The sequence below is a fragment of the Nipponia nippon genome, unplaced genomic scaffold, assembly GCF_047370975.1.
Source record: "Nipponia nippon isolate SJK-2023a ecotype South Korea unplaced genomic scaffold, ASM4737097v1 scaffold_6, whole genome shotgun sequence".
NCBI lineage: Eukaryota > Metazoa > Chordata > Aves > Pelecaniformes > Threskiornithidae > Nipponia > Nipponia nippon.
Genome location: NW_028262380.1, coordinates 48562544 through 48576291, shown reverse-complemented (window position 1 = coordinate 48576291; position 13748 = coordinate 48562544). Strand labels below are relative to the sequence as shown.

Here is a 13748-nt window from a genome sequence, read left to right as displayed (position 1 = left end):
CTGAAGCAAAATGCTTTCAGAGCTCCACTGGCCATATGGAGCTCTGCACACACAGTTTTCAATGAATATTGCATTAATCCATACTCCAAGTTATGAATTGCAATCAATCCATTCTTGCGCTAACCAAGCTGCAGCTGCTCCCAGCTGAAAAGTCTTTTGAACTCTGCCAGACGAAATATTCCAAGTCTCGTTCCAAGGTGCAGTAATTGTCATTGTGGTTCTCAGGCTCTCATACATATTTAATTTAGAGTGCATATCGAAATGTGCATTCTGCTGATGCTGAAGCTGGTGCCAATGCTTACAGTGATGTTGTCTGAAGACTAACAAAAGGCCAAAATTGTTTCAATACATGGTAATACGTTGATTTCAACTTCAGTACAGTTAAGCTGTATTGGTAGTAAATCATTCAAAACCCAAAGTGAATGCACTGCATGATAAATTAAAGGAAAGCATCAGCTGCAAAGTTTCAGGGTGTATCTGGGCTTCCTCTGGATTTGTGGTGTTCAGAGCTGGGAGACTGCTTTCCGCTGTTGTGAAGACAGGAACAATTTATGGGTGGGCACGAGAAACAGGATCCAAGTTTTCTTCTGGGTCCCATGTGGTCTAGTTTTACCCGGGCTTGTTGTAAGGAAAGAACATCCTTGCACTTCGGGTGTAGACTCCAGTGATCTCAGAGACTGGAGGGAGTTAAAAACAGCTATTTTATTTAGAGGTGTGGGGTCTTTTCATTTAATTTTTTCTATCTTAATATTAGTGAATGATATTTAAACTCTCTAAATTATTAAAAAATAAACATTTTGATGACATAATGTGGGAATTCTCTTCCATTTCAGTGGATGTGGGCAATGTTATATTATTCATATTGAATCCTCTTTCATGTAGATTGGACAGAAGGACATGATTTGTTCACTTTATGAGCTCGGGACTCTCATGTTTAGTGCTAAAGGCTGAGTACCCGACCTTTCCATTTTTAGGCCACTTCCTGGGATTGTTTGAGCACTAGTTGTTTAATGTTATTTTGAAAAGAAATTATTAATACCTTATGGTTGGTTTCTAGTGAAGTTGTGCAGATTGCAGGTTTGAAAACTATTGAGCCTTAGTTATGTTTTGCCAGTAGCTCTTATTTCTCAGACCTTGAGACTGTAGAACAGTTTTCTTCTTTTTAATATAATACAAGTATTTAGAAAGGAATAATTGGGGGATTTTATAGGGGTTCAAAACGCAGTATTCACTCTCCTCTGCCTCCTTGTCTTTACATCTCTGTGTATGTAGAATTTTTGTATATGTACATAGAGATATATAAAATCAAATGGATTTCATCCAAAAATTTGCGAAATAAAAATGGCCCGACCAGACCCTTACGGGGTAGTTTTTCTGTGAACTGTCATTTCCTGCTGGAAACTTGGGGACAAATGCTGAGCAGCTCCTGTGGTCATGCTGTGACCCTGCTTCTGCTCAGGCAGAGTGGGGGCTGGGGCTGGGGATGGTGGCAGGGCAGAGGTGCCACTAGAGCCATATCTGGCAGAGGCTCACTGCTTGCATTGCTGGTGGGTTTAAAGGTGCCTTGGGGTTCGGATGAATCCGAGACTCTCTTAGGAGCATCTCAGGACTGTAATGGTAGGTCAAGTCTGGAATGCTTACTCAGCAAAATTCCCAAGGAAAAGTTTGTTAGCTCCCGTCATTGCTACCCTGTTTCTGCTCCTCGAATTCTCTTGGCTGCTCCCAGGAAGGACAGTCCATTTGATCTGAAACGCTGAGACAACAGGCATTTTATGTTTAAACATAAAATGACTTCTCTAACCATATATTTGCAATTAAGCTGTTGTTTTTATTAGTCACAAGGGATAATTGCATCCAGAAATTCCCGAAGAAAAAGTTATACTGGGCAAACAGTATTACACTGATGTTTCAATTATATGAGTAATTTTCTAGCATAGATCAGCAATAAACTTCCCTAAAGGGCCTATTAAACAGGAAACAAGAAAACAGAGATGGGGCAGTTGCCAGATGTTAGTGTGTCTAGCGCTCGTGTGTCAGTTCGTGCCCTCGCTCTTTTTGTCTTCAGGCAAGTCAAGCAGTCAGCAAAATCCCATGTCACCCATACACAGCAGGCATGCACGGGAAGGCTTTCTTCTGGAGAAAGGAGATTCCTGGGGCTTGGATCTGGAAGGAAAGAGTCCCTGGTTGTTCCTGCCTTGTTGAAGTCTATCTACTGAATCTCCTTACAATGGAAACAAGGACATCCCATATTTCAGTGAGGTTCGGTCAGTAATTGCAAAAATACCCGAAATGTTCGTGATGGCAGTGCTGCTCCCATGGCAGAGTCTGGGATGACGGACAGCAGGGGAGGGATCACCCTCCCTTAACTGCGGCACCAATGCTCCTACAGACCCAAACCCTTTGAAATGCTACCAGAGGAAGCGGACAGGAGCCAAGAGCTGCCTTATTCACTTGTCAGGTGTAACAAACACTGTTTTTTCCATTGTAATTCTTCTCTTAGCTGCACTGCCATACAAGCCAAAGCCCTTCCATAAATTTCCCTTATCCTATCATAAGAGTGCTTTTATTGGTAATAGCTTATTTCACGCGCTGACCCCATTATATGGTGTTCTGGCAAAGCAAATAACCCATTAGGAGGATTTTCTGAGAGGGCCATGTTGGAAAAAATATACTACCAAGCACTTCCTAGCACACAGTCAGGCAGAAAAAAATGGTCCCACATCCCCCATTCCCTGTGAAGCCCAGCTTGGCTTGTGCTGCTTTCTGCTGTGCCGCCCGTGCCTGCAGACCCCTCCTCTCCTCCACATGCTCAGAAAGTCCCCGCAGAGGCAGAGGGACTCCTCTGCAAAAATCAGCAACAAGCTTTTCTAAGGGGTCTGTTCAACAGCAAGCAAGAAAGCCGGGGTTAGTCCCCGCTGTGTCTCACAGTGGGGCAGACAAGCTTCAGCGGTGGCACAGGAGCTGCCATGGCTGGATGTGATGGGTTACGCCAGGCTAAGCAAAGGGGTACACGTGTGAGCCATACCACAGAGCTATGAGGAGATGTTTGAGCTGGCAAGGGTGCTGGAAGCTGTGCAGCTGGCTAGTATGGCACGGGCTAATGTCTCCCTAGTTCTTCCTAGAGTGGTGGTGGTGAGAGTTTGCTTCAGGATCTTGGTAAGGCAGCCCGCTCTCTGGACATACTCGGTGAAGGAGCTTGGAAAAGGTTGCCCCTGCTCCCTCCCATGCTGTCTTCAGAGCTGCCAACTCTGGAAAGAGCTTGCAGGACATAATCTGCCCTCCAGCAGCCATTGCTCTGATCCAGATGGCCCCTTCAGTGCCCCAGAGTTACCACCTTCCCCTAATATCAGTGCTAGAGCTGTATTTTCTTTTTTTTGTTGTTGTTTTTTAAGCTTTCCCACGGGCAGGATTATCATCTGCCTGCCCTGCTGCTTCGGCTCCAACTCATCCTCGCAGCCAAGGGCAGGGCCTCTCCTCCCACTCCTCCTTGGAGAGCTCTGCTACCTGCTCCCACCTGGAAGCGATGGTGGGCGAAGCCCATTCGACATGCGCTGTGTGGAGCTGTTCAGGGGGTTGCTTGTCCCAGAGCTGGGCTCATACTTGGCTTTTGGGAGCGGGAGAGCAGCAGCACATGGTCCGAGCCGGGAGTCTTGCACACATGGAAGGCCACTCCAGTCCAGCAGGTCAGTTGTGCTCTTCCCCATGCTGTGCTCGCCAGTCCTCTCTCCTCCATCTCTTTCCATGCTTTTTTTCCTTCTTATGTCCTTCAAGGAGAGCTGTTTGAGTCACAAAAATCTGCTAGAAATCAATCTCTGTGAGCTCCTGATTTAAATACGGGCACACTGTGATTAACTTCTAGCTCCGCTTCCACTTCCCCTTTGGTTCCTCTCAAATTAGCTTCTAATTATCTCAGTTGTAATCACCCAGTGTGATAAAGTTAAAGTAATAATGATTCTTTTTGATAGTACAATGTTTTCTCTATGAACATTGTAGCTAATAAAGACAGAATGTCAAGCTCCTTATGGGAAACAGATTTTTACAAATACTAAACAAATGCCCCGCATAGTTCATGTACAGATAATAAAAGAACAAAGTAAGCCTCCTAAGGAAAATTTATATCTTGATAAAAAAATCTATCTGTATATTTATGTTCCAAAATACTGTTTTTTAAAGGCCCAAAACCTAATGTCAGTGCTTGAGGCTGAGGTCAGGGACTCGAGATGCCTGCACCTCCGTGGTATGGTGCTGAGCCACGGAGCTCTTCTGCCCTGCAACGCTGAGTGAGCTGTTCAGCACCTCTCCATGCCTTGTCCCATGCGATATCCAGACAAAGCGTTTTTCCTTGCAGCACTCAGTCTGGTAGGTGTTTTTAAGCATGTCTATCATGTTGCATGTTCACAGGAGCATTTTCCTTTCAGGAAGGAAACCAATATGTACCTCAAAGACAAATGAAGCTGTGGCCACAGGGGAAAGGGGGTGCCAGGACGCAGCGGGGGAGGGTGACTCACAGCCCCCTTCTCCCAAAGCTGTGCCATGTCACATAAAATAAATCAAATTGCATCGAAGGGGGAAGTCACAAGTGTGTAGGTCTAGTGTCTAGGGCGTTCAGATGGGAAAACATGGGTGCACGTGGGGGGACAGTTCTGGGTTGCAGTCCATCATTAAGGAGGGCTTATGCGCTTTACATTAAGACAGCCGTTTGTTAGGACACCTAAGCAGAGCATAGAGACTCAGCTCCAGGCTTCTTTCTCTTCCCTGGCCTCAATCATTATGGTGGGTGTTTGTGCCTCCTTTCTCAAAGAGGCTTTAACTCACTTTTTAAAAGTTGCCAACCATTAATTTTCATTTGGTTGGTTTTTGACCTATTCAGCTCTAAATCTGTGTCGGACGCAGGAACCGTGCTTGCTGCTTGCACCCCAGGTATACTCAGATAACATCAGCAATGTGATTTTAAAAAAAGGGCTTGGGATGTCGAGTAATCAAACAGCAGCTAGCGTGTGGACTCTCTTCTTGGCTCAGCCAGGCTCTTTCTGTGCCTGAAGCACTTCATGCCCTCTAGGCCTTTCACAGCCATATGTGAAGAGGGGCTCATGGGGGTGTGTGTGAAGTTTACGTTTATATTCGTCGAGTGTTGTATGATCTACAGCATTGTGTCCTCTTGCTGTAATAACACCAGCACCTTACTGGAAGTCTTTGGACAAATCCGTTATTAGAGTTGACCACTGCGATTAGTAAACATGGCTGCGCAGAAGCCTTGGGCTAGGCACGTGCTATGTATTCATCGTCACATCTTTGCCCTCCCTGACTGCAGGTTGCTGTGGAGGCTGGGGCGAAAGGGCTGCCATAGACAAGCATTTTCTTACGAGCAGAAAATACTTGTATAAATCTTTGAAAGAGCAAGCAGGGACGGAAGTTGGTTTTGTTAGTTACTGTCTTGGTGGCATAAATACTGTACAAAGCAAAATAAGGAAAAGAGGCCTTGGACATTGGGGTCTATACTATGTAATTACTGATGTAGTTAATATACATCACTATTTTGGTAGAGTTTCCCCTCTGCCAGCCCCATAATTTTTTTAAGCCAATGGTGACATTTGTATCTTGTTTAGTATCCTCACCTTTACAAATGAGACATCTTTACCTATGACACATCAAACCAAAGTACAGTCACTGCTACTTTAATGTTACAAATCGGTGGTTAGGACAGATTTGTTCCTGAGCACTTTCAAACCCAGAAGAATGGATACTTCTGGTATCTTTCATTCTAACCAAGAGAAAGTCTTCCCAGTTCAGCATCTAAGCAGAAAAGCGAACAACCTAATTAGACCAAGATTTCTCAAGAGCAGGGAAAGCATTTCTCACTTTTTTTGGCATACTGTGATATCAAACTTGTGAGCTTTATGTAAAACATTTAGGAAAGAAACAGCCGTTATAACAAATGTGCTATTAGTTCTACAATAACATAACTAATTAGCTCCTCAGTTCAATGTGAAAAAATGAATAAAGTGCTGCAGTGTGCAGCTTTGTATTACTCAGTCTTTTTCTGCTCTTGAGCAAACTTGTTCTGCGTGCCAAAGGCATTAATTGTGTACAGAACCTGTTTATAAATCCAGCACAGCTCATGGTTTGACGGGTGCCACTGCTGTTCATTCTCACCTTGCTGCTGTCTGTAATTAACCTTCCACAGCTTGAAATTCTCCATGAAATGAAGGATGGGCTCTCGTTTCAGCGGGGCTGCTCTGGCCTGAATTAAAGTGGCCAAACTCCTACTGCATCTCAAAGTCCTTACCTGGCTGTGTGGACAACCAGGGAACCAGCCAAGAGACACAGAGGATCACTCTTCTAGTTAAATAACACTGTGGGTAAGAGGAGGGTGTGAGGCTTGTTGTGACTTTCCATAGATTATTCTTTACGACAAATCTGGTACAAGCTCCATTGCTCCCTAACGGAGGTATACAGCGTACCACCAAAGTGGTGACTGGCTGTCAGGTACAGTTGCCTATGTAGGCATGCACTAGCACACATGTAGAGCAAAGATGGGCTTCACATATGAATCTGTCCTCCTCCCTGCAAATGTAGGACTAATCAAGTGCCCGCTGGAGTCAGTGGGACCCTCCCTGTTGAACTCGGTGGACAGAGCTCAGTGTGGACCTAGGGACCCTTCCCCAGCACCTCCTCTGTGCCACGCACTCCCAGTGCTCCCCTTGTGCTGCCTCTGGTACTTGCTGGGCCCCTCTGTCGGCTGATTTAACTCACTAACTCATCTAACTCACTAAAATGGTCAAAAAATAGGCAAAAGGAAAAAAAAAAACGAAGTAGAAATCTTGCATAGGTTTCTGCCTTCTGGAGAGTCGTGGCAGTGGAGGGAAGAAGCAGCAGGGCAGCCTGGGACAGGGGCAAGGCTGGGGCTGGGGCAGCAGCAGAGAAATTTGCAGGGAGGAGAGCAGCAGCCCTGCCCTGGTCAGCGAGCTGCCAGACTGCCTGGGCTGCATGTGAAACCACATCCAAATTCCTCATGTCAATGTCTTTATTTTGGTTATTGTTTGAAGGAGTCTCCTTATATCCAGTTTCCAATCAAAACAACATGTACTCCCTAAAATCAGAGCTCGAATATGAGCATGTTGCACTACAGGGACTGAAGTCTACCAGTCGTATAATGTAGATGAATGCCTTTGAAAAACAAATCCTTAATCAAAGTTACACTCCATTTGTTTTTTAAATTTTCATTTTCCATTTAAGTGGCTGTTTCATTGCTATGAGAAGCATTAAGAGCTATTCATGTTTTTCTTCTTGTGGCTCTCTTAAAACTGAACTTCCCTTGTTATTAATGTCCTGGCGGTGGATATTCTCACTTATTTGCCCTGTACTCATAGCTTGGGTCCAAGATTACCTGTGAAGGGTTTTCATTTCTTCATGCAGAAATTTATGCATTGTTATTTTAACTATTTGAATGTTTTCATTGTAAAGCACCGTTTCTTTCTCCCTATATTGTTGTTATTGTATATTAAGTTAACTTAAGGCAGACAAATTATTTTTTTTTCTGTTATGTCTTTTTGTCAGCCTGCAGTTAATTCAATAGCGACTTGTAAAAATAACATCAATGAAATTATGGATGCAGCTAGGTTGTAACTCTTTTTTACCCAGCCAGTGAAAGAAAGTAAAACAAAGGTGCAAAATGTAGGCAAGTCAAGAAAAGGCCAATTTCAATATGAGGAGAAATGAGGAAAAGCTACCTATTCTAAGAAGAAGACACGCTATGTATGCTAACAAGCCATTTATTTCTACACAGGTGCTGTATTTGGTCAAAAAGACTGAAGAGGTCACTTTTCTGCTCTGACTTTCGCCTGTGAACATTTAACGAAGGTAAGAAAGTCACTGCTGCAAATTACCTCTGACACGCAGGAACTTTATTTTCTGTGGGGATACCCTTTCTGTTTGAGTAGATCTTTCTTCTACTAATGAATCACCATCTCAAGTAATAGTGAAGCCCCAGAATTATCAGATGACCGTTTTGAAGCTTGATAAGAAATATGTTGTCATTTCAGCATGGGCTTCTTTCAGAGCAAAACAATACTTGTGGGAAAAGCTGGGCTTTTCTAACACTTCACCTCCTGAAAATGGCAGTGGTAGTTTGTTCTGAAATGGTTATTGAAATGTATTCAAAGCATGTTATCAAAATATTTTGTCTAAAGAAACCCAACCGTAATCACTTTTGATAAAAGATCATTTCAAAGCATGACTTGACAAATACACAAACCTCAAACTTCAGAAAACAGGAAAGAAATTAACATTCCAAATTTTCCCCAATAAAGCCTTTTAAAAAAAAATTAATCAGCACTGCCTATCAGCTCATTAATCTATTCAGTGAGACAGGCAAAGGGTTATCTCTGGAAAGAGGCTCTCTTCAGCTATTTCTCTGGATTCACTCATTGCCCTTTGATACCATCTGGTTTTGAGGGCAGCTCTGCCCACATCTGCTCTTCCTGGGTGTTCAGATCTCCCAGCAAGCTCTCCCATGCTGCTCCGTCTCCGTGTCTGCAGCTTCCAGGTACAGATGTGTCAAGTTCCTTGTCATCTTCAGGCTTCTTTCAGCAAGCCAAATATAAATAATCCGGAGTAATTTTATATGCTGATAGGCATGTTTCGTACACAAGATTTTACTAGATTCCCATGACAAATCGCTCTGGAAGCACGTTTCTTTGGTCTTTTTCCTTTTTTACATTTTCCTTCTCCCAACACCAGCAAGAATTCACTGGTAGTATAGCCGGGTTGTTTCTTACAAGTTGTTTAAAAACTAGAACTTACCCCCCCCCCCCAGTTTCTTAGTATTCAGTCCCATCACCCATGAGTCAAAACCTGCTGGCTGCACAGCCACATTCAGGAAAATATCTCTGCATCTTTTCAGACAGGTACGTGAGGGCCTATGTAGTGTTAAGTAATACAGAGGGTTAATGTATTCCGGAAAACCATGAAGAAAGTAAGCAGCCGTTCATATATCAGGATAGGACAATGCCCTTTTTTTTTTTTTAAAGAAAATGTTAATGTATGCTTAAGCCCTTCCAAGGTATCGCATAGGTCACTATTACATCATTGATGATTTACATTTTCTGCTCTGTATCATTTTGTATTCCTGGCTTAGGAAAGCAAGCTAAAGCTGGATAAATGCTGGGTGTGCTCGAATGGTGTGCATTCAGCTTCTAATAGCTTAATGACCACTTTCTTCTCTCTCATTTATTATCGTTATTATGTCTGTTAACTGGGAACTGTTTAGCAGAATTGCACAAGGGGCTGCCTAATGTTTTACTACCAGATTTGTGAGAAGAAAAAGGATGGGATGGAGGGGAATAATTTTAAGAAGTGGGGAATAAACAAAGGCTTTTAAATTTAATTCCTGGCTGTCATCATCCTAATTAGCAATGGGTCTATTTGATGTCTCAGTTCAGAGAGTGTGAATAGTGCTGCCTTGTGTCTGTCATGGTGATTAATGTCTTTTTCGGTAATAACCCAGTAACACATACAGAGCCATATACTAAATCTACAGAGTATGCTGTCCCAGAACAGTTATGTGACATATACCCCGTTACATCAGCGGTGATGTCCTCTGTTTGGATTGCTGAAAAAGCAGGCTGATGACATGTTAGGGGTGTCTGCTGAACCAGAATATTCAAGGGACTAGATAGAAACAATAGCCTATGAATATACATTCAATTTAATAATAGCTGTTTAACTTCTATTCCCTACTCATTTTGGATTGCTCTCCTCAGCACAGAAACCAGCTTCTCTGCACATTCCACAAGGCAGCAGAAACGGAGGGACAATAAAATCACACCTAAGTGCAGCATATTCATCATGTAATATCTCTGATCCTTTCCTGGAACTGGTAAGAGAAATGGGGTATATCCCACTGAATCCAAAATGTGGCTGTGCTCATGTTACATGCACAATGGTTATGAAAGGCAGATCTTAAAGCAAATCAGTAAATTCATATTAATTTTAGTGGGCTTTTGACCAGCCCTAAGCTGAAGCCTGTGGCTTTGAGGAATTTGATATCTACATTTTTTTCACTTTTAAATAATTCCAAGACTCCCAGTGTTCATTTCTTATATTACAGCAACCTTTTACAGAAGTGTTTTCTTGTGCCATGCAAGCCAGAAGGTGCCTGGAGTTTCAGAAGCAGATGAAAGACAGCGTTATCCACTTTGTTCCTAAAGGAGGTATTTCTTCAGCTGACCTTGTCTTGAAGGAACATTCAGATCTGGATTGTAGTGTTTGTGGAGCAGAGCTGTCATAAATTTATGTGACTGCTGACACTAACATACTGTGCAATATCTTAATTTTTTGCTTATTCATTAAATAGATTAGTATAGAGTTAGATACATAATCAAAGCGTATTGCAAGATAATAGGTAATTCTCAGACAGACAATAAAGGATATTTTACACCAACAAGCTGCACCTGACCAGACTTTTATGGTATAGCTTTCATTTTGAGAAATGTAGTGCTGTGAAACAACTGGCAAGTGATGCTGGATATTAGTTGCTGTAAGAATTGAATAATTATCATTTAGGAGGCATCAGCAACAAATTCTTCTCTTTTGGCATGACCTATAGGTTACAGTAATTTAGGGTTGTTGCGAGACTTTCACACCCTGACACTGAATATGCCATGTTAATGGAAGTCAGCATTCATGCGGATATGTGGTTAGAGTCACGGAATTAATAGCATTTAAGATTTGCATTCCACACACAAATAGCTGTAACACTCAGCTCCTATACATTTCAATGTATAGCTGGCATTCGTATCCTCTGTTTTCAGAAATAAGGGAGAAATTGGGTAATCAAGATCCCATGATCTATCCATAGGAAAGTTAAATACAGATTTTGATTCAGCTGAGTCCTAGTGCAATAACCACTGCAGAGCACTGTTTCTCATTGGGTTTAAGGAATGCGTGTGAACTGTATGTTTTTCCTCACTCAAGGATAATTACTGAACTTCCTCTGCATGGCTGAAGATGATGTACCTAAAAGGGTGCAGGTTTGGACTGGTAACAAAGATCTGTACTGGTTTTGTTTGCATATAAAGGAGGCATGCATAGATTTTTGTGTTACTGCTATGTATTCCTACGTAGTGTGCCAGTAACTCTTCCTCAGAAAAGCAGCAGTTTGACTTTCTGCACAATCTTTCTTAGGCTTTGGCATGCGTGGTTTCCCAAAACTGTGCCTAGGTGACAGACTGGGGGGCAAGATTTTGGTCTGCTTTTGGCAATGGACCTGCTGGAGCCTGGAGGTGACGGTGCTGCTCCAGCAGCACTCTTTTGGGAGCAGATTTATGTTTGTTGTGTATTGTTTGGGTTTTTTCCCCCCTGTGAACCACAGGCATGCTAATTGTGAGGCATGTATCGCTGGCTGAAGGAGCAGATAAGCCCTGCTGGTTGTCCTTTTTGTTTCCTTGTTTGGAAGTAGGGGTGCTGGATACAGCTGTGGATGGTTTCGCTGATACATACTCCAGTGCATAGTACGTACTCGGAAAGGTGCATTAGAGCTGAAATAAGCTCCTGAATTTAGCTGCTACTAGCTAGAAGGTCCTGTCCTATCTGTTACTGTTCAGCAGAACTGAGTTGGCAGGCTGGACTCACATTTTTTTAAGGCCAGTAACATTTGGCTTATCTTTGCAAATTATTTTGAAAAAACCCACACTTTAAACTCTGCAAGATTCTTGCTTCTTATTTTTACTTTGATCTTTTGTGAATTCAGTTGCTGCAGCTTAGTCTCACTGTCACTTTTCATAGGGCTGGGCAAAGTGTGATTTTTCTGCACAGCCTATAATGAATCAAAGGAGCTGATGTGGTTTACTTTTGCCTATTATTTCACCAGTTCTATTAAATAAGTTAATTGTGATTGAAAATTCAGCAATGAGACACATAGAAAATGTTGCTCTCTGTGAAATAATTCAGCAAATTCATTACTTGCCATCTCACCCAATGTTGTATGGTCCTCTTTTATCAACTAGTCTTTTTTGAATATAACATGAATGCTGTGGATTAGGCAAACCTATTTCACGTGTGCTACAGCAGCACTCAGTTTCAGAAGGAGGAAATGTATAGAAGTTCAGAAAGCCTTTCATGTTCGGTGTCTAAGAAAGGAAGTAGCCACCATGAATCATAGGCTGTGCTGACTAACTCCAAAATATAGTTTTCATTTGTAAAAGTTTCTGTGGATTCAGTAGATGACTATATAACTTCCAGACAGTTACCTCAACTTTAATCATGCATGTTTTTAACTCCCTTTTTTTTTTTTTTTTTTTTTTTTTGTATGCTGAATTCTTACCTGAAAATCACCTGAAAAGTCTTGGGCTTAGAGCAATAAGGCCAGGTAGAAAGCAGGAAAGTCTCAAGAACTTTACCAGGACTCAGATTTCACGCGTGGTGTTTTCCCTGTGAGCCAGAGGATGATCTCTCAGTGTAAGGACAAAAGAGTGTATAGGCTCCATTGCTGTTGCTGCTCCTTCATTGCAACACAATCTCATTCCTGGATATTAACATTCTTTCCTCACTCTCCTCGGTGCTGTGGCTAATAACTATTTATGGAACAAACCCAACAAGCTGAATCTTCTGCTTGACCGCTGGTGGCCTTAAAATAGAAGATATATTAGCAAGCTGATGATATCATTGCCTTTGTGCTGGTGAGTATAGCTAGCCACGTATTTTTATAGCTTGGTCAGGAACAGTTTAAAAACTAGTTTGGCAGATCTCTGGGTGCCATTATGAACTTACTTAACTCCTTTTCCCGTTTCCAGACCATTTAGTTTAAAGTCTCTCATGTGACATTTGTTAATCAGGATATATATATAGAATCAGAATAAAATGAAAATTAGAATAACTTTGCAAAAATGAGAATAGGAATAAAAAAATCTATGATTTTCTGTTCATACGTTTTCATTTTTATTACGGTAATGAAATGCTTAATAATGTACTCTTCAGCTGGTGAAATATATCTTGCAATGGTAGAATTAGCACGTATTTTGGAAAACTCTAATGACAATAAAAGGATACATAGTTTTATGACTAGGTAGCAAATTGGCAATATCACCTGCATGCTAAGGGCAGCTAAAATAACGTAACTAATGAGATAATATGGGATAACATATGGGAGTAAATAAAAAGGTGTTGGACGGGTGAAGAAATGCTTTAAGTTAAATCCAAAATATAGGTATAGTTCAAATAACATTACGGTTCTGACTCAGGCTTATGAAAGTATGGAAAGTGAGAGTTAAGGCTGCCTCTCTATACTTAATATGCCCTGGTGCCTTTCCAAGAAATATTTTATTATGTGAGCTCTCCCAGCGATCTTGGAACGCAAGCAGCATTTTGGACCTCTGTAGGGGTTTGACAGTGAATTTTTTCCCGTAGATCATCAAGCAAAGATGAAAGTCCAGAGAATTGGGAGAGAGAAAAATCTTCAGTTCCATTTTTGGGCTGTTATAGGCAAATAACCTTTCTGCGCAGCCCACCCCTTTCCCCCCTCATATTAAGGCATGGCTAAAATATTTTGTTTAAAAATTTGGACTGTGGTTAGAGTTTGGGCAGAGTTTGGGGGCATTTTATGTCCCCAGAAAATTTCATTTTGGAGAAAGTTGCTTCCACTCCTTCTGCATAGGTGGTTAGACAAACCAGCAGTCAAACCTCTGCTCTTCCTGACTCGGATCAAAAGTTTTCCCCTAAAGGTGATAAAATGGGAAGATGAACTCAAGTCT

General features: G+C 42.0%; 1 long non-coding RNA gene across 1 annotated transcript in view; it reads left to right on the top strand.

The window, feature by feature from the left end:
* LOC148051453 (uncharacterized) overlaps nt 1-10244 on the top strand; it is a 34016-nt gene extending 23772 nt beyond the window's left edge. The window contains exons 2-5 of the long non-coding RNA XR_015700082.1: nt 6185-6359; nt 7787-7860; nt 9762-9877; nt 10109-10244. This is a non-coding gene — a long non-coding RNA (uncharacterized LOC148051453). The remainder of the gene's footprint in view (nt 1-6184; nt 6360-7786; nt 7861-9761; nt 9878-10108) is intronic.
* The last annotated feature ends 3504 nt before the right edge of the window (nt 10245-13748 follow it).